General features: G+C 40.9%; 1 protein-coding gene across 3 annotated transcripts in view; it reads right to left on the reverse strand.

The window, feature by feature from the left end:
* The window catches only part of grm8a (glutamate receptor, metabotropic 8a), a 224,571-nt gene that overhangs the window by 170,182 nt on the left and 32,917 nt on the right, over positions 1-21,472 (reverse strand). The gene's annotated exons all lie outside the window — the stretch shown is intronic.

Here is a 21,472-nt window from a genome sequence, read left to right on the forward strand (position 1 = left end):
CTGACACTCATAATTGGGAGACCTAGCGGAAACACGCCTGCTGATACTGTTATTGATGAAAAGGCCAACAGCTGCGTTATATACTCGGCTTGATACGAGGAGGGTTGTGGCGATTACGCTGAGGTCATCTTATTTGACGAGGTCAATCCAGGTGACTACTGCCTATTGATTTCCCGTATTATTATTATTATCATTAATCTATATCAATTACAAATTAGGAGATGTAGGCAAAGAAATTCATTGATTTACATAACCCTTCAACAATTTGTCAAAGAGGGGAGGGGGCTCAACATCCTGCGTGGACATTTTAAACATGAATTCAGAATGTGCGTTGTTGTTTTTTTTTACGGTTATTGATTGCTGCAGGACTGAGGGAGGAAAAAATATTAAGGGTGGTTTCACAGGAAGAGGGTCTGAAAAAGCTTAGATAAAAGAGATGCATATGGTCCCGAAGAGGTGGAAGGAGGGATAAAGGGACGGGGACAGAAGATAAACACATGCGTCTGTGGAGAGTTAGGCGAAGCCAGTGGCCAGTACACAGTGTTATGATGGAGTGCAAAATAACACCTCCTGTCCCCTGCAAGCTTGTGTGTGTGCATTGCCGTCTTTCATCATCCATCTTTTTTTGTTTGGGTTAGTGTCTCTTCCCCTTCTCTTCTCTCGTCTTCTCGTCTCTCTAACTCGAATGCTTTATTGCCCAAAGGGGTTAGCTCCGTGTTATTCTCCCTCCGGTAACGCTCTTATTACACGTTACAACAGCCTTTTGTTTTAGAGCCTCCAAGCATATCAGGTGAATTTACTTTACTGATCAAAATAGCTCATCTTAGGAGAAAAGCTAAAAATTACGAAAAGAGCGAGGTTTTTTAGAAACAAACTGAGCAACATGCAACTGGAGCTATAAATAAATCTCAGCTGCCTCAAGGTTTCAGCCCTATCTTGGACATCACCTTGCCCGCTTGCAGTTTGATCTTGATCTTGACGTGCAAGTGAAGGAGCCTGTCACTGTGTGATCTAAGCGGGGTGTCTCATTGTAGCCCTAGAGGCACGCTATCTTAGAATTACCTTGCCTTATTCCACTCTTTTATCTTAAGGCACAATCTGTGAGGATAAACACAAAGCGCACAAAAATGTGGCATCAGCATTTCATAAAAAAATCTTGCCAATACAACTTACACGGGTGGTGAAGAACCATGTTAAGCCCCTTCTGCATCAAATGAATGTTTTTTTTTTTTCATTTTCGACCAGGTTTGACTGCAAAAACAAAAAATGTTCACTCAATTTTATTTGCTCGACTTGACTTTACACAATGACGTTGATGTATCTTCCTGTCACATTCTGATCTTATCAATAGCCTGTCAGACTGTGTCATTGTAGAAGCTCCAGGGCTGCGAGCAGCTCAAAAACAGAGCAAAGCTTTGGTCTACTCGCATAAGAGAATGACCTCTGAAGGGCACAGATTTTGTCTACTACAAACAAATTCCAGTTCCACGATCGTTAATGGAAGTGCGTAGGTGAATTAACCCTACGTTGTTTTCGGGAAACCACCTGGGGAATCAAGACCGTGAGATCCTCGAGCTGCTCTGCATTTATGGAGAATAAGAGATTTGGCGCATTTAAATGTGTAATGATGGCGTTGTCGACGAAATGACGTACGAGATGGAGGAAGAGGAGATGTGGAAGCACACCAAAGGCGGGTCAACCCAAGTCTGAAAATCCTGTGTTAACCCGGTGTGTTTGATGTGAAAGGACTATAACTAAGCATAGTAAATGTAGTAATAAAGTAAAGTCTTTTCCTCAAGGGTAATTTGGGTGTACTTTTAGAGAAGGTTTTAGTTAATTAGATTTATACACAAAACAAAAAGTTGGCCCCCATATCCAGTATTTTTGTAATGTGAAAGATGTATTTAGAGTGAAATCCAATCTTTCCTGGTGGTGACAAGCTAACATTTAGCTGGTGGCATTTTGGTCACCAGACCTAATCAATACTACATTCTCATATTTTTCTCAGTTGTCTTGTGATTGAAAACATTCGTACACTTCTTTTCACTGTAGTACTCTAAGTACATTATGTGACAAAGAGTTTTGCATCGAGTGCTAAGGCAGCATTTCTTTTCATCTGTTACACTCCAGTAAAGCCACTGTAACACTTTCTCTCTATAGCTTTTCCTTTAAACCACCTGCGTCATCTCACACCCTTCATCTCTGCTGTTCCTTCCTCAATGAAGATGCATTCGTCCTTTCTTTAAACATTTCCCCAATCCTCTTGACCTCACCAATTTCCCATCCGAGTTCTTTTGTTGTCAGACCACTCTATTTATTCCACTTAACACCTGTCTTCCCCCCACTGCTGCCTTTTCTCCGCGTTTCGGTATCTCACCTCGCAGCTGCCGCGCCATCTCTCTTTCCACCAGCTTTTCTATCCTTCCATCACTCATCTCTCCAAGAGCACAGCCACTGATGACTGCCGCCACGCAGAGGAAAAAACATATTTTCTGTCATATTGCCATGTCAGTGAAATTTAGGAGCTGTGCGTGTGTGTGTGTGTGTGTTTGTGTATGTGTGTACACGCGTCTCCACTTCAAGGGTACTTTCATCATCAAATTCCATTTCCTTTGCAGACAAACACTTCTGCCGGCAGGCTGACAGACAAGAGGGAATGAGAGAGCGAATGAGTGTGTGCGTGCATGTGTGTGGGTGTGAGTGTGTGTGTGTGTGTCGGCTACTCGGGGCAGACATTAGGATGCATTGGCTCTTGTTTTGCTTTTATTTTTATATGTTTGTTTTCTCCTCTCGCGACTGAAGAGAGGGGCACTGAAGCCGATATTCGTATTGGATTTTTCTCTTATTTACAATTGCCGTGAAGAGGTTTTACATGAGTGGAACACACAAACGCACACACTGCGCAGCAAATAGATGGTATCCTTATTGGAAAGACAATTGCATCGTACAGGGGGAGGAATTCTCGCCAACACAGATGAACATAGCGACAACACAACAGCTGCATTGCAGTATGACAAAAGCAAAGTGCGCCCCCACACTCACGTATATATTCATTGCTAAAGGAAGGAAATATGTCCTCTATGTTTGTATTGGTGTGGCATGTGTGTGTGTGTTTTACAAATGTTGGGACTACCCCGTGGTGAATGACCAATACGCAACTGGTCACTGAGCTGGCAAACGCAGGATATCTATTTGGCACAACACCCTCAGGGTGTGACACAGGAAGTCCAGTGCTGATACAGGGGGAACACCACCGAGAGTAAACAGTTGGCATTCGGAGATCCACAGACACACAGGAAATGTAAATCAGTCAAGCTGCAAAACGTATGCAAACGTCTGCAAAAAATATCATTAATTGAACAATAAATGATGGTAAAGGGCCAAAACTAGCATTTTTTTTTTTTACCATTCCCAACTTGATCAAAGCTATGTATTGCCATAAAGCTAAATAGAGAATTTTACCTCAACCACATATTCAGCTACTAGAGAGAAGGGTTTCTCACTAGATCCACTGGTGCCTCTCTGCAGCAGCTCTGGAGCTTCACAGGGGTTGGTTTTAATAACCTCGTGAAGAAAAGGGGGGTGAGATGAGGAATGAGACAGAGTATAGGAGAGAGAATGCATTATGCAGATATGGAGCGAATACTGTTTCTGTTTCCTGGTCTCATTAACTTAAATACATTCCCTGATTCTGACAATTAGTTTAAATGCTTTAAATGTCACCAGGTAAGGTTACCAATTCAGGACCTGTACAATGGCTTTATCCACCTCCATTCTTACAAACTCGGAAGATGTTAAACTTTAATATGTGAACAATTTAGTATGACATTACGCCTTCAGAAACCTTTACCGCTTTATCTAGTAATGAGTAGAGCATTCCTACAACTATAAATCCGGCACCACTGCTACATTCATCTCATATTTTTTACATGCAGTTGGAGACCTTGAAGGAATCTAATCAAGGTTTTTGGAATTCATTAAGAGGTTATAGTGACCGAGACTGCCAAAATAATATCTTCTCCTCCACTCACAGGGGATATTTGAGACAAATTTGAAGAATTTCACTCAAGGTGTTCATGAGACGAGAGTCGCGGTGACCTCAAAAGTTTGACCACCAATTTCTATCAGGTCATCCTCAAATCCAGGTAAAAATTTTCACAAATATGAAGAATGCTTTTAAAGGTGTTCCTGTGATATTCATCGCGTTCACTTAAAGCGGCAATTAGTTCATCTTTGCGTCCACATGAGAGATTGTATCAAATATGAAGATATTTCATTGGTATTCCTGAGATAATTTCTCTACAATAATGGGATGGATGGATGCAACTGTCACTGGTGCAGAGGAATAAAAACTGACAATATTTCTTCCTAAGAGAAGCGTATAGTCTCATGAGAGCTTTTGTTTGGTATGCATTTTTTATTTATCCAAGGTATTTGGGGTTCTAAGGTCTAAGGATCTAAGATATATGTCTTCATATGTGATTATTTCACTGTATGTTACAATAAAGTTGCCAATGTGCAATGCAAAATTACCAAAGATTGCTGTGCAAAGACAAAATTGCACACAATAAAATCCCAATGTCCTGAAACAAGTACTTGCTAATTAGCTATGAGGACAACAGGTCTAAATGAATACAGAATACACTGCCACTAACCTAAAACTTAATGTCCCCATATGAGGACGCAAAGTCTCAGGAGGATAGATTATAGAGGGGACACAAAAGACATAAAAAGCAGTTTGTTAGCACATGGGAGATGCACATATTGGACTGGGCCAAATCATGTGAAGTGATAAAGCAAAACAAATCCTTTCATGAGTCCAGAGAGACACCATAGACAAATGGCTGGCACCATTGGTCTGGCACAGAGTTGCAACATACTTGCCAGTGCTGAGCCTGTAAGCGTGTAACAAACCTCTCTAATTGTATATTTGATGAAGTAAATTCATATAAAGTGAAAAAAAATCTAATAAAGCCGTTCTCAAAGACGTCAAGGGATGGCAATTACAAAAGATTGGCTCTGACATACTGGCAGTGGAAAGCTGGCAAAGTTGGCAGCGGCGTGTGTCTGTATAAACACATCTAATTGCATACTGGAAGAAGCAAAATAATATAGGAAGCATGAACGTGAACAAGAAGAAGGCAAAATTGAAAACTCATTATTCGACTAACAATCTGGAGTGGGGTGTCCACAGGCATTCAAGCAAATCTAATTGAATATTTTATGACAATATCTTATAAAAGCAAAAAAAGGAAACATAAATTACTCCCAAACTCCAAGAAGGATTAAAGAAATCGTAGGCCACAAGCCTAATAAAAGCGTAAAATCATAGCCACACAGACACATACCAGTCAAAAGTTTGGACACACCTTGTTTTTTTTTTTTACTTGTAGGCTCCGTAATAGCGTGCAATAAACCGGTGCAGTATTCTTATTGTTAGGGTAAGAGTACCTATCCATCAATCCATCCATCCATCAATCCACGGGTGACACTAGTTTGTCACTATAACCGTAGTGGGCCTGTTTGTGGACATGGCGATGTCTCAAAACCACATTTATATTTGATGCTCTGATAAAATATGAATGTGAGAAAGTGAGAGTACAACATCCTCGAAAGCAGCAACTAGGAAAGAAAACCAAAAAAAAAACTGCTTCACCTTTATTTAACCTGACAGCTTTAGCTTCAGGAAAGCAGCAATATTGGGGAGATTGAGGTCTTTCTCAGTTTGACGCCCGAGCAGCGTGCCCGGGCATTTCAGTATGTTCTCAATTGCACTGAAACAGGAGTTTACAGGGATCAAATACTTTGTGTGCAATTGCCTCTGCTAAGAGACTGTACTGTGAGAACACAGAAGAAAGGTTCCACATATCGAAAAATGCTTCCACAATTGGCAGGATGTCACAGTATGAACATTAACTCTGCCTCTGCCTGGATACACACCGAAACACAGAGTACAACCCGGTTCTTCTACCCTTCAGTAGATGATGTTGAAGGCATTTTGGAGAAAAACAGATGTGAGCAAGGATCCTTTCAACTGCCTCGGTATGAAAACGAAAAGACATGCTGCCCTTTGGCACAACAAGAGTTGAGAGGCTTTGACTTCTAAGAGGGTTCACTTTGTATCAGCATGTTCTGGACACAGATTGAACTTTCAGATTGGCGGAAAAATAAAAGACACAGATACAGCAAACCAACATCAAAAAGCTACCGACTACATGCTGCAACCGAGACGTCATCTCTGGAGCGCACCACAAAGACTATAGTCAACTAGCATGAAAAGGAAGAGCTACAAACCCTCCTGAACCATGTTGATCAGCTGGTCTCACGGTCACACAGAATGCACCAATTATCTCCGTATTGGTCCCATATCACTAAGACGCTCACACGCCCAACCAGGGGGTGCTGCTGTTTACTTGACTCTCAGTTTCAATTTGCATCATCAAACTGACAAAAGCGAGAGAGGAGAACTTTGAAGCTATCGCACAAAGGAAGCTCCCGCAGCTCGCTATGATCCGGAGACGCTCTTCCTCTCCTGTTCTCGTAGCATCTTTCAGTCGAGATCCCGTCCTCGCTTGCTCTTCGCCATACGCTCCCGGATCTCGATCGCCGTTTAAGATTGCTTTGCGGTTTTTATCGTCCCACAAGAGCGCAGCGCCAGACTTCGAATACGAGCGCGTATTTCGGCCCTCGTTGACATCACCTTCCATCTCGAGCTGTGACTCTCAGCCTGCCGCCTCCTGTTTGAGAATATTAATTTCCTCTCGGAGGAGAAGCCTCACCAGATTCTGGACGTCATTACGGAAACGTCAGGATGCCTCGCGGTGGAGAGTGCTCCTTTTAAAGCGAGGAGAGGACCTGATGTGACCCGCTGATAATGCAGATAATGGATTCTTTATAATCCCTTACCGTCTTCACGTCCTGAGTGCCCTGTGCACCTGCACTCACAGGAGCGCTGCCTCATTCAAGTGGGTTTACAGAAGGGTAACTTGCAAACTTGTCAGCCGGCCTAACGGTGCCTCTACGTGTCATATTAAAATACGCAGCGAGGATCCACGAGCTGTTATTCGCTGTGTAACGTAACACTTTCTCAGTTACAGACACTGATCGATGCATTGATTAAAGATCTGTTAGGAGGGTGAGATCATCGTATTTTGACCCCTGCCAACAGGAAAGGCAGAGGAGTGATATCACCATATGGATGCTTCAGTATGCAGGTCAGCGGTGAGCGCATGTGTTTGTATGTAACAGAGAATTATCTGAATCCACAGAGGTCACAGCATGGATTAACGCTGCAGACCGCTTCCTGCATATTAAAGCGCACACATGTGTGTGTCTGACCACTCGCACACTGAAGGAGGGAGATAACCGGGGTCAATGTCTTCCTTAGGAGATATGGATCATCCGAGTAATAATACAACCATGTGGGTTTCCATGATAACGGCCCGTGAACGTGTGTGTTTGCGTGCCGTCTGCAAACAGCTCGGCCGATAAGCACTGTCAATACATTTAATTAGCCGATTTAAATCAAGAATTCCAAGCGCGCGCGAGTCAAATCCAACTACTTTCTCGCTTGTGAATAACAAACTCGGATAAACAAACGCACCGCAGTCGTCGCTCTCCCACAGCTGACCCTCGAAGTCTGTTTCCGCCTCCCAGAGTGTGACCGAGAGAAAGAAGAGTGTGTTCCTTTTTTTTTTTTTCTTATTGGGAAAACAATCTGTCCTCATCTGCAGAGAGATGCTTCTCATCACCCCTAGAGCATTTACTCCCAACCCATGTTCCCATCAGTATAGCTCACCACCCACCCGTGCGCACACACACACTCGCAGATACTTAAACAGAGATGCTCTTTTATCGGTCTCTGAGCTGTCGGTGATAGGTGTGTGTGTGTGTGTGAGAGAGAGAGAAACAGTCTCTATTTGTGTGCGTGTCTCCTGCTGTGAATGTTTTCGCGGTGTCACCAAACAGGATGGAGGAAGTTCCCTCCAGCGGGTTTTTACATCGTGTCTTCTTCAAATGAAAAAAAAAAAACAAAAAACAAAACAGCACTGTGGACAAACTCGCACTATGCAGAGGGAAGGAGGACGGGGTGTAATGCAAATTGTGCGCAATTAACAACATGCAATGCTGCCGAAGAGCAACACCGATGCTCAGAAGCCATTTTAGAAACACACGAGGAGAGAAAATACAGATTTGTTCCAAGCAAACGTGGCAAAGCTCTCGAAATGGATTTCAAAATGGAGCATGGACCTAAATCCGGTGGGTTCCCACAAGACTAGACATGCTTTCCATTGAGATTCCGTCCCAGGACAACAAGATTAAATTTTTATTTCCCGTGGGGATAAAGAAATAGGATTATCTAAAAGCAACAGTATATATTGCTGCTGTCACTCTTCAATGAGGGCAGTGCGACGACCTGCTGAAGTGTCCTTGAGCAAGTTAGATGAAGGTTTGCTCACTTATTCAGTTTTAACCCTGATAAGGACAAAAGTGTCCTTTTCCATTTTATTTTTTTTCTTTTGATAACTCAGTGGTAGTTCTGCTTTTTCCAATCAAAAGTGGCCAAGGTGTGTATTTTTTCGCTAATTTTGATATTTCAAACTCAGATCCCATAATGCTCCATTTTTATACTATACTGTTATGTTGTTACCATTAACGGACAAAGTGTCCCTTTTCAAAAACACCCTAAAAATAGCATGTTAATATTTTTTCTACTTTTTCTTACATACATATGTTAATCCACTTCAGTACTAATCATAAATACCAAAAATCTGATTTTTTTTTTCTTTTTTTTACTTTTAACCCTTTATGCCAATGTTTTTGATGGCAACACATTTTTTTTCAAAAAAAAAAAAAAACACAAAAATATTTTAAATAATTTAAATTTGAAAGTGGATTTTTCTTGGGGGGATTATTAAAGCCTTGGACATGTCAGTGATTACTAGCAACACTGACTTTGATGGATTATTTATTTATTTATTTTTATTTTATTTTTGCAGTGCCCAATTTATAAAACATGTTACGCTGTTACCATTAAGGGGTAAAAGCGGTTAAATCATATTTATAAAGCAAAAGCTTTGTATTGAATTATTATTAATATTTTGACAGGACTTGACCTGAACACCCTCAAAAATTTGGTTGTTGCCCACTGCAGAAGTTGAACAGAAATGTGTTTAACAGTTGAAAAGAAAGCAGAACCTGTTACTGGTCAGTTTTCTGACTCTCATTTCCACCAGACAGTCTCTGAATTCAAGCTGTTGCCACCTCATTACCATAAAGTACTTTTAATTTGAAAAGTTCACACACAGTGAAAAACACTTTAAACCTTGTTTGGGAACTGATTGAGGCGCAGAGGACGCGAACGACCATGAACACGGGACACTGTGGTTAAGAAGGACTGTATAATGTGACAGCGTTTTAATGATTTTTTTTCCATGCATCCTTGCACAGACATTCACAGAAACCCTCCTAAACTGGCACAGGTGCTTATTATCAGTGGAGCTGCTACACGATGTGCACACCAAGATCCCACCAAGCTCAAAAACAAGACTCCAAATCAATTAGTAGGAAAGCAGACACACACACACATACATGCACACACGCTCAGCCCAAACCCGTCTTTCTGTCAAAGTCCAAAATCGGTCTGACACACACACACACACACACACACACACACACACACACACACACACAGGCATGCCATCATCATCTCCCTGCGGCCAGTGGCTATAGATTTCCAAGCACTTCCTATCTCAGATAACCAGGCAATCAATGAGCTCTCTTCAATTAGCTAAGCCTCAGCACCTGCTAGCTCATATGCGAGATGTGTGCGTGTGTGTGTGTGTGTGTGGCGGTTCAAGAGTATGTGTTACCTGATAGGTGCTTTCAAGGCAAAACTACAGTCTCATATCTGATGGAGGTCCAGGCTAATTGAGTGGCCTCTGCACACACACACACACACACACACACACACACACACACACACACACACACACACACACACACACACACACACACAAACCTTGAAGGCAGCATTCGACCTCCTGCACACCTGCTCACTGCCGTACACACAATATACTCAACAAGTCTGTAGACAGCATCCTACACAACAGAGACAGATGTCCATGCACATTGGACAAAACACACATGTCACGTTTCAAGTCATTTACATATAATAATTGTCTATTCTTCAAGAGAATGTGCTGATAGATGATTGTAAAATGAAACTGAAAACATTTCACAAATACTAAGAAACACTGGACTTGTTGGCATTAGTTACTTCAAACATTACAATTCTGACTCATTGCATCTTTGTGATAGACTTAAAACCAAAAAACTAAACCAATACAACTTTTTCCATAATTTGGCACCATCTGTTATTTAGCCTCTTACTGGAGCAGCTGATGATTTCGTTTTGATTAGACGTTTATGGTTACTTATCACAATGCAATCATTGCATTATGAAATAACTCGGATAAAAAAAGGATCACATATGTGCTCAGCTGAAAATGTTAATTACGAACAAGCCATAAGGTGGAGGAGGAAAGATCTAATCACTCAGACGATGTAATTTACAATCTGCAACTGTGCTAAAATTCATTAGATGATAACAGAGGAGAAAAACAAGCAAGACCAGATTATTTAGAACTAGGGTTGGGCTCCAATTGGAGTAAATTTAGAAATTTATGGGTAACTGATTTTAATTTAATTAGAAGAGGAATTATAATTTATGGGAACATTATGGAACTAAATGCAAATTGGGGGTAATTTAAACAAACTGGATCATATCCAAACATAAATGTTATCACATATGAGGTAGCTACCACCACGATAATAATCTAGCCTCTTAAATGGTCAATGAAATGAAAAATAGCTTACATTTAGCACCTATTTTTATTTAACATTTCCAAGTTAAACATCAATACTATTATAGATCAAATATATTTAGCCCATAATATCATCAAAAGTTACTAGTCAGCGCGCTCAAATGTGTGGCTTCAATAGTCTTGTGCTTCGGGCTCAAGTAGAAGTGTGCCCTCCAGGGTGTGGCCTCAATAACTCTGCAGTAGACAGTGTGCTGCTGTGTGCATGTGACTGAGTGTACTTGAAGTAAATCTGGTTGTTTTAGCCAAGATTATGCTACAATATATTTTCCCCAACTATATTTAAGTTCCCTGTTAAGGGCCAACCTCCAATTTTGTAAATTTCAGATTTATTCCCGTTAATTTCCGTTAATTTCTGTTAATTCCCATGGAAAGTTTCTAACTTTGAATTGTGCAACGCTATTTTGAACCAACTTTGTTGCCACTTTATGCAAACAAATCATTAATTACAGACTCCTTAAACTAAACCAAGTCAGGAAATTAAATGTATTTTATACATGGGCCATAATTCTGAATGCGTTTTACTTATCTGGGCTCCCTGAGAGGCTGTAACACTGTACTAGTACTACAGTGTTACAGTACCAAGTCTGTGTTCTATTGTTCTTTCTTGAATTACACACATTAGTTGTCCTTTCCTGGGGAAAGTACAAACCGATCATGTTTCCTGTGACCGACCAACAGAAAACAGAGCAACGTGAACACTGAACACTCAGCACCTTAATGAAAAAGATTTAAAAGGCAGGAAGGCAAGGTTGAATGAATAGAAGGATAAGATTGCTAGAATTTAAACCAAAGAACCAAGAAGTACAGATTATTTTTAAAAAAAGAAATAGACATAGACCTTTGAAGTATGTGAAATATAACCAATATGTGATGGAGTACCGATTACCAGTACCCTTAAAATGATATCAGTCGAGTACTTCATTCAGTCCTTATTTACTTTAATATTAATCATATGAATAGAAAGCAATCAGTCATTTAAATCTCGCCACTCCTCCCCGTTCAAAAGATTACCGAATTATTTTTTGAATAACTGTCCAAACCCAAACAAAGTATTATTTGGCCTGTGTAATTTTCAGCATGATGTTTCAACAACAAGGTAAACCACCTCATCAAACATGGAGAATGTAGCCACTGACCAATCTATTAGTTGATAATTGGGTAAAAATTAGCGCGCAAGCTAGCATTAGCACACTACTGTAACATGCCGTAAATGACTTAGTTAAGGATAAATGTTTTAAAACACAAAGGATGAGTACAGTTAGCTTCATAGCCATTTATATATCACGTGAAGTTATCAACAGTTGCGCCGTGTCATGCTAAGAAACCGGCCTTGTCGGTATTTTTCCGAAATAATCTTTTTTGCTTTTACTAGCACCAACTGGCACCAATGGTGTGAAGTACAGCCATACTTTTCAGCCTTTTTGTGGCATCCCGGAAAACTGAACGGCCGAATCCACCGCAGACGCAGCACGAAAAGCTTTACCGTTATGTACAAACTACTGTTGTTGGCGTGGTGGACCAATCACATGGCGCACTGAATGGAAGAACGCTTGCAGTGATTGGCTGCAAGCAGAACCATAGAAACGGCCTTTTATTATGTTACATATGGGTACCAAAAGAACCAATTGCACTAATCATTTGACAGGAGCAGTTTTGAGTACCAGTACCCAGCCCTGTCACTTGCTTAATACGTCATGGTTACGTCATGGTTACATTTCATGCGTTGCGTACTTAGCCGCACTTATGCATGACAAAGTGTACCGTGCCAAAGTACACCTCTTCCAACCGCACCATACCAGGGAACTTCCCTGGGGGAAGCCTGTCACACTACATGTAAGTGTGTCTTAAGTCACTGATTAGCTGGAGGGATTATTATTAAGATAGAAAACATTAGTCAAACATGTCAGACAGAAATCACAGGCTAACAGTGGGAAGACCCTTCCTTTCCAAACACACAGATCTACCACCAGTGTCTGCACTTTCACCAACACCCACTCACATACACAATCCTTCATAACAAAGGAAACTCTTCTACACACACACACACACACACCTAGATCTCCTTTGAGGGCCAAATGCGCTTCGACAGGTCTGCTTAAATCCTCTCGCTTTTATTTTTAGGTTGTGGGATACAGCACTTTTTTTTTTTTTTTTTTTTTTTCTTAAATTCACACTGAGGGACATCGCCAAGCCAATTAAACGCAAGCAGAAGTGAAGAAAATCAAAGACGGGAGACATTACTTATAACTTCAAAGTCTTTTGTGACAATGTGACTTTGGCTGGCGAGGAGCGGAGCTGCGTCCCCTTCGCCGCTGCAGCGGAGGATCTCTTTCAGGTTGCACTCCAACGGACTGTGGGGCGTTTCAACAGAAGTGGCACTCAGTAATAACACATGTGTACACACATAATCAAAAGAGATAGAGATGAAATATGGGTAAGAGAGCAAAGATAAAAGCAATGTTAAAAGAGTAGACAGACAAAAAGAATGTACAGACGTGAGCTGTAAATGGAAGAGGAATAAAAAATTGAGTCGCGAGGATGACATCAGAGAAGATAAAACGGTGAGTATACCTACACCGCGGCGGAGGAAAATAAAAACCTTAATCTCCACACACTGGTCCAAAGAGAATGATCATCTGGTCTGAAATATCACAACGATCTTTTGTTGCCTTGTGGGACAGCGTCTCCCTTTCCTTTTCTAGCCGACTGTGTCTTTTTACCCCCTTCGCGTTTGCATGGTGGGAGACAAATCTCCTTCTTCCCCAAATGCTGTGGAGGGTCAAACAATAGAAAGCCTCGGCAGATACACGCATTTCTCAAGTGTGTTTTGAACTGGTTTGTCTTCTCTGCAGGTACACTGCCACGGTCAGAGACAGGGGGGAAAAAAAAAGGATTTCTGCCAGAATATATTTCTGTGCTTCTATGATGCTCATTTTTGCCACGAGGATGTGTTACCATGTCTAATTAAAGAAGGTTTCAAATCATGAAGCGTGTCTAAAAAGGGGCCTTAGAAAAACTGTGACACAAAATCTTGAACTATGTACTACAATTAATGAGTAGGTCAACTTGATCTAATGTGTGTATAATCAAAAATTGCTGCAAAAGACTGTCAAAGATCTGCAGATGGTGAAAAGGGTAAAAAAAAACGTAGTCCCTAACTACACTAGAACAAGTAATCGCTGCTGTAATCGTGTTGCATTTGTGTGAAACTGTTTTATGTACATGTAAAATATGTAGCATTAATATTTGGTGACTACGCTCTGATCTCACCCCCCCCCCCACGAGAAAACATCAAGCAGGTACGAAGTAAAACTCCTACAGGTGACTGTGGAGGTGAGGCTTTGAAAAACACCCGCAGCAAAAGAGAGCGCAGGGCACCAACATAGTAAGTCTGCTAACAAGACTGAAGATTCGTGTTGTGTGTAAAGCACGAGCGTAGCAGCAGACTTAAGTCGGACTACCTGAACAGCTCGCGGGCTCTGCTTCGATATGAGCCACGGTTTGATAACAGGGTCAGGAGATGGGGGGAATAGATCCCTGGTTCCCGTCTCTGGTTTATCGTTTTACTTTACTAATTTATGATCTGCCTCCTGCAGAATTCGACTTGATAAATAATTAACCTGTAAACCCCAATTTAAAGCAATTGCTAACAACAACTGGCAGCTGGAGGTTGAGCATAATATGCAAGTTCTTCTTGCACTGATTTCTTTCTTAACAAAAAAGGCCACTAAGTGACCATTTAGCCGTATTTATTAGTTGCTGTGTGATTGATTGGTGTTGGAAAGAAACAGTAGTTCATAAATCCTATTTGAGAACAATACCAAGACACCGTCCTTTGTAAATAGTGTTGGAAAGCTATTAGATCAATGCTGATCAATCATCAATTCCCATCATCAATTCCCATCAAACTAATTAGGATTGTCAGAGGACAATGTGGTTGTAATGTTATTCCCATTAGAATGAATATTTTATTCGCGAAACCTTCACAATAAAACAGTTAAGCCCTATTCTCATGGGACTAGTTTTATCTGGAGTCCTCTGGTAATTTCTAATAATCACGAAGGGCGTCTGTGATCTTAATTCCATGCGAATCGTCTATGTCTGTGATTTGTTAAGTTAAAATTACACCGCAAACTACCTACCATAATTCTCATAAGACAGAGGTCCTCTGATAAAAACGAATCCAGTGCGAATGGACATCGCTGTGATTTAGAGGTGAGTTTTTACTTTTTTGCCATTTTTGTTTGATTTGCATCTTTTTCCTGACCCTTGTCACTTGTCAAGGATTATGAAGGATGTGCTATAATTAAAAGTTTGGACAGATGTTAGGGGGCAAAGTCGAGATGACGCTGAACTATTTTAGACGATGAAATCATTAAATCAAAGATTAATGCATTCATCTGCAAAGGTGGAACCGTCCCTGACATGCAGTGGAGTGAGATGGAAAGTAGCAGAGCCACAAAAACAGAAGGTAAATTTGAGTAAGACACAGAGTTTGTTCATCCCGTGTGAATGTGCCACATGAAACACAGACATAGGGTAGCAAGATAGCATTTCTGAGCGGTTATCAAATGGCACGCTACTTCTGCCAACTGACAACAGAAAGATTATCTCCTTGTGTCAATGTCCAATTACAATAATAGCAATTTATTTGCACTGCATATGTGAGTAGGAAATGTAACTGATGGGACATCTTTTCATTATTATTAATTTCAACCTGAGGCATTTAATAGCTCACAGAGCAGATGGATAATATCAGAAATAATGCACAATCAAGTTAATAAAATAAGGGCTCAAGACTATGGTGTATCTGACCTGACATATGACAGCTTCTCAGCTTACTTCTTAGACAGATTTTGGTTGGTACAAGAAAAGTATTAAGTTTTTATATCCCGCACCAGTCAAGTGTGCTGACAGAAAGCAGTCTTCAACCGTCAAGAAACAAGGTCAGCTCTGTCCATCAGTCGGTTAATACAACACACACACGTCAGCTCCATCTATACAGTAAGCCTACAGATACCACTTAATGCACTGGTAGATAAACCTTCATCTTTCTCATGGGCGTGTACTTGTATAATGTGTGCGTGCGCGACGCGCGTGCTCCTCTACTTGTGATTAATCCAGTGTTACTAGTAGGAGCTGGTGAGGGCCTGAGGCTGTACTTTGCTCTGATGAGATCTTGACAGTTAAGGTTTTATTCTTCTCCATCTCTTTCTCAATTTTCCCCCTCCCTCCTTTCCAGTCCAGATTCCTCACTGTTCTTTTCTTCCTCGCGTTTAATTGCTCTCTTTATTATGCATCTCTTTCTCTTGCTTAATCCCCTCTTATGTCCAACTTTCTTGCCTCCATCTAGGAACACCCTCATCATCCCTTCTCTCACCCACACTTTCTCTCTATCTGCTCTTATTACTTATTGTCCACCTCAGGGTGAAGTCCTCTCATCTTTTTTATTTTCTCTTCCTATCGCTTGTGAAATCTCCCACCACCCTCCTCCCACTCCCTCCATCTCATTTTCTGGCTCTCCCCTCTCTGCAGGTGATTAGAAGCGTAGAGGTCAAAACACGTGATCTCTGTGAAATGAACAGCTTTACTTCTAACTCGGCAGCAGGCGTGCAAATATTCACACACACTCACGCTCGCACACACTTCACAGCCGGGGCTGCGAGGAATAATTAATTGTCTGCTTTCTTCTGCGCGCTACCTTAAGCTGGACGTGCCCCCCTTTTCGGCCCCACGCAACCACGAAGAGCTCGTCAAGCCTGATGCTACAATCAAAACTGAATTTTCTAAAGTGTGATTTAAGGAAAAAAAAAAAAAAAAAAGGACTCAGGTCTCCAATTATTAGAAAAACACACCACGACGTGCTGCAGTGGCATTAGAGACCATTGCTTCAAACGATATACAAACCCATTATGTCTATCGATGTGACATTTTAAAAGGTCACGTTTAAGGTGTTGATAAATTTACACGGCCCCGGAGCGAGAATCCAGTGTGGATAGAGTTCAAAGCAGGAGCTCGGTAAAGTGCGGCCGGCTAATCTTTAAAAATTCTGAAAACAGAGTACCGAGTGTGACGCAGAAGGGAGAGTATACCATATTTTTATTTATTTTTTTTCTGTTTCACAGAAACTTATTTTGGATTTTTACGCCCTAATCTGCCAACAGATAATGGATACACAGTGTTGTTATCAGTAGATACCTCCCTCCTTCCTTTCAAGTTTCTCTAATGTCACATCTTTATCTGAATTCAACATGTCTGCATAAATCATGTCTACCACATGTTCACTGCAGATTACGCCTGTCCAGAGCCAGTACAAAGGATTGGTATCGGGGCCAAAGTAGACACTTTTAATGAATTAGTATTGGCTGAAATAAAAATTAAAAAAAAAAAAAAATACGATCCTTTCTCTGGTTTATTCTACCATGTGTTGTCTGGATCATATCCATGGAGATGCTGCGTCATTGTAAGAGATTATATACAACGTTTAAAATGATACTGGCAAAAAAAATGAGGTCAGCTGCACTAGTAAATTAACCATAATGTGAAAAATACCTTTTCAGTCTGCGCTTTCTCCATCAATAATGTTACTCCTACTCCTTGATGGAGTTAGACATCACATCACGTCAGTTACTTGTACTATTTTCAGTTAAATAGTTTAATCAGAGCTGTCGGTATTTTTGAGGAAGTAGCTCATAAAAAATAGAATTTAGGAGGCTAAATGTTATTCGGGAGTGTCAGAAAATCAACATCTGGTAAGTACAAGAATTAGCTTGGATCAGACTTTGTTTTTCCTGTGCTCTAGTTGTGCATAAAACATCTGTGTGCGCATCTATAAATGTAAGAAAACCTGTGATATGTTTGAGTTTTAGTAAGAATTTCCACAAAACTGGCAAGAAAAAATCTGAAACTAATTTTATTCAGCCCATTACATTAGATCATATTATAATCCTGAGGCTGATAAGTCATTTGTCTCTTCACGTATCCGTCTCAAAAACATAAACAGACATCCGGTTCACCCCTCTCAGCTAACACAAGCAGCTGACATGTGTTGATTCTCAGAATTAATCAACACTCGAGCCCCCTTGACAGACTGCCCACATGTTAGCTGGCAACACTGCCAGGGCCCATCATGAATGAGAGCGTGAGCGTGAAGTGTGTAAGTGTGTGTGTGCGTGAGGCATTTATGCACCAAGACGCCACATCTCAAACATGAAGCACACACAGATCTGAGGCGATACACAGCCATTATAGGAGCCATAGTGCCCCTTTTTATGTGAAACCTTTAATAATGTCTCCGCCCTAACTTCCAGGCCTCCTTGTTGCCCTTTATTGCACCTCAAATGTTGTACTAGTGCGTTTCCTCCTTCCCTTCCATTCTGTCCTCGCCCTCAACTCCATATATAATCAGTATGACAAGGGGAGAGAACACAAAAAGCCATCACCGTCATTCAAAAAAAAAAAAAAACTTGGATCTGCGGGCACTCTCATTTGCCAAAATAAGAAATGGAGAATGAGTGAATGGATGGAGGGAGACACAGACGTAGTGCGAGGCCTTATATGAGAACAGGAGAAGAGAAAATGAAAAGCAAGAACAAACTTTTTTATGTCCTGTTTTTTTCCCAAAATGAATTTCAAGGCTCATCTGCTCTCGGGGATGTTTGTGTTCACGGCCTAACAACCTCAGATAAATACAGAGTGAGCTCTGAGGGGACAAACAGCCAACACGGACTCTTATAAGGACACTAACAGTGAAAGCGGATGCTAGGAAAAACTGAGAGAAAACAGGTTGAAGAAAACAGCTACAAACTGGTAAGTGAGTCGATTAGAGTACAATGTGTGAGACACAGCAATCCGGATTGAGGTGGAGATTTCCCTTCATATTCAAGAATCTCTGATTATTTTAATCATGTGTGACTAGTCCGTCCTTAAAGAGCATTAACGTTATTTTCTGACCACGTCTCATCAGTCTACATTAGAATGAATCTAGACCCTGTTACAGGATTTATGTGTTAGACACTGGGCTAAAATATCAATTATTAACCCCTATTAGTGCAGAATGACTGTGATTAATTACTACAGACTGGGTTTCATTCCCACAGCTTTGACCATCATTTAAATCTGTAATAATAACACTGCACCAGTTTATGAACAATACATCAGTATTGGTCAATATTTGCGCTCTTCACTAACATGACGTTCACTAATCATTTCTAATCACTTTTGTATTTAATTAGATTCGTTAATTGCTAACGGTCTGGAGACATGGTCAGATTTCAAACAAACAATCGGGTTCTTCAAACATAACAACCAACAAGAAATCAAAGGCAAAGCATGAACCTATTAGTAGCACTTTCCATTTGAAGTCAAACTTGTTTAGCGCTCATTTCATGTGTCAGACTGTCTGACTCATTTCAGTAGCTTGTTCAGTGACTAAGATGCTTTATTTAAGTCAGTTCGATTCAATTTAATTTACATAGCGTCAATAACAATACAAAAAACGACCTGAAACTTCCAGAGCCAGCCTGAAGGCGACGATGGCAGGAAACAGAGAAGAAGAGCAGGAGAAACAAGATAAACTAACTTCTGTCACAGATACCTACACCGGACTAAAGAAAACATGTAGAATCTAACAATACAAGACATGGCTGATGATGTAACGCGACGGTTTCAGAGCATAAGAGGAATCATGGGCAGGTTGGAGAATACGGCACGGAGAGAATATAAATGACGATCAAAGCCGTGAAATGTCGTTTTAAACTAGAAACTATGCATTCAAGATTTGATTAACATTTAACTGCGAGCTTTGATAAGATAGGATATAGTCCGATTCTTTCATCTTTTAGATTTCCTTTTCTCTTCTCTTCATATCGTGTCATAAAGTTTCATATCAGGCTCAGATGGTTTCTAACGGAGACGGAAGTTTATCACTCCATCTACTTACTCCTCTAAAGCTTGAGAGACCTGATAGGAATCACCTGTGTGAAGGTTGAAGGCTGACTGAGGAGTTACTCCAGCAGTTGTGTGTGCGCTAAAATCCGTATATGTGACAGGAAATTGCGAAATAGCGCTCCAGTGTTTAAATTTTGTGTAAGCGTGTGTCTATAGAGGACTACTAGCTTGTACCTGTGGCCGGCTCCTTGCTCTATACAACCATCAGCCAATTCATTGCCGACTGAAGTAAAGGTGTTTGTGCGCGTTATTGCGTTTCAGGCTGTGTGCGCGTCTGGTCTGTTTGTGCGTTGGCCTCGGTGGTGCCAGTCAGGCATGACAGGAGGAGAGAATTAAAAGCCGTAGGCACCAAGAGACCTTCTCACATATGAATGTGGTTCCTGTGTGTGTGTGTGTACGTGTGCGTATGTGTGGGTAGGTGTGTGTCTGTGCAGAGTGACCTTCTCCCCAGACTAGTGTCACAGACGGTTGGATTTGGTAGCAGGCCTTTGGCTTTGTGGAGGCCTATGGGTAACGTATGCTACTGTCTGGGAGAGAGTATAAATGTGAGTGTTTGTGCGTGGGTGTGCGTTTGTGTGTATGCCAGCTACCAAACCACCCGCACATATTTTTCTGCCTTGCTTTCTCGCTTTAACATTATTTCTAATTTTATGTGGATTGTCCTCAGCTGAAATGTCAAAACCAGAGTTTAGGTTATGTTGGTTTCCACCAGAGTCAGTTTGTGTTCCTTTTGTGTTTTTATGAAGCACTAAAGGAATGCTGTGTCACAACCAATATCTAACAGGCAATGTTTCCCTGACATGTTAAAATAGCTTATGCTGAATACACGTAGTAGTTAAAATTTCATTAAATTTGGATAAATACAAGCTTAAAAAAAAATGGCCCAGGGATTTAATAATTAAATCATGGCTACAGAGTACTTCCTGTCCAAACCGCTTAAAGTAACATGGGAAGAACAGTTTCAACAACACAGCACTGCATGATTATGTCTCAAACAGGAGTGGGGAAAAAAATCCACTAACATTAACCCCCGTACACTTCACAATAAGTCAGTATTTTGACACGTTATGCATTAAAACACCTACAGTGTCATCCAATCCATTCACATTGAGTTTCAGATTTCCCCGCGTTGAAAGCTTGTGGGTACACAATTTACAACGTTTTGAAGTTGCAGCAGAGAGACAGTTGGCCTGGGTGGCACATTTGTCTTGATTTTGTGTGAGGGGAGGCTCACCCAGTGCCAGGCTCTAAAAAAAAAAGCTCTGATCTAGAAATACAGCCAGTGTCTAACGTGTTGATGTAATCACCGACAGCGTAAAACCTCTACAATCAGTTTGCTTTTCCCGTTGCTTCAGCCAGTACAGTATGACTCCAATCATCAACAATCTCTAAACAATAAAGCTCTGTATAGAGGGTATGCACATGACACGAGATTAGCCGCATTAGTTTGAGTCAAAGGCTTTAATAGCGTCTGAATTGTAAAATTAATTTAAAAAAGGTGAAGAGCTGTTGTGTGACCGACTGTACCAACAGATTTGAAAAGCAGCCAGAGATACACCAGATATATCCTGGAGGGCTTCACAGTAAAACTCTTAGCATTAGCATCTTTTATTAAACAACATTTATCATAACTGAAA

The sequence above is a fragment of the Mugil cephalus genome, chromosome 22 (genome assembly GCF_022458985.1).
Source record: "Mugil cephalus isolate CIBA_MC_2020 chromosome 22, CIBA_Mcephalus_1.1, whole genome shotgun sequence".
NCBI classification, from domain to species: domain Eukaryota; kingdom Metazoa; phylum Chordata; class Actinopteri; order Mugiliformes; family Mugilidae; genus Mugil; species Mugil cephalus.